At 69.5% G+C, this 443-nt stretch overlaps 1 protein-coding gene across 1 annotated transcript in view; it reads right to left on the minus strand.

Annotated features, from left to right (window-relative positions):
* The window catches only part of Oser1 (oxidative stress responsive serine-rich 1), a 29386-nt gene extending 29150 nt beyond the window's left edge, over nucleotides 1-236 (minus strand). Inside the window, exon 1 of the mRNA XM_013011063.1 lies at nucleotides 125-236. The gene's annotated coding sequence lies outside the window, so the exon portion shown is untranslated. The remainder of the gene's footprint in view (nucleotides 1-124) is intronic.
* Between the last annotated feature and the right edge of the window lie 207 nt (nucleotides 237-443).

Below are 443 nucleotides of genomic sequence, written 5' to 3' on the forward strand. Positions count from 1 at the left end.
AGCAGGCGCCGGGAAACGACGCGACTAGGCACGGGCGGGTCCCAGAGAAGCCGCCCACCCCGGGGCGGGCCCTGGAAGCCGAGAGGCCGCCGGCCACCCAACCCCGTCACGTCACGGCACTTACCTTCACGCAGCAGGGGCGTTCTGGGGGTCCGGTCTCGTCAGTTCAGACCGGCTCTCACCGACCGCCGAGCCGGACTGACCCGGATCCAAACCAGCCGTGAAGGCGGCCCGCGCCTCCGGAGTCGCACTGCGCCTGCGTCACTCAGGCACGTGCCCCGCCCCTTGCTCACGCTCCTCCCACCCCAGTGACTAGGCAGCGCGGCAGGCGGCAGCTGCGCAGGCGCAGGGCGGCGGCCGCGCCTCTGGAACGTCCCGCAGACGCCCCTCTCGGAAGCACGTGCACCTTGCGTCATTTCCTGTTATTCTTTTTTTTTCTTCCT

This window comes from Dipodomys ordii, unplaced genomic scaffold (genome assembly GCF_000151885.1).
Source record: "Dipodomys ordii isolate 6190 unplaced genomic scaffold, Dord_2.0 Scaffold13, whole genome shotgun sequence".
NCBI classification, from domain to species: domain Eukaryota; kingdom Metazoa; phylum Chordata; class Mammalia; order Rodentia; family Heteromyidae; genus Dipodomys; species Dipodomys ordii.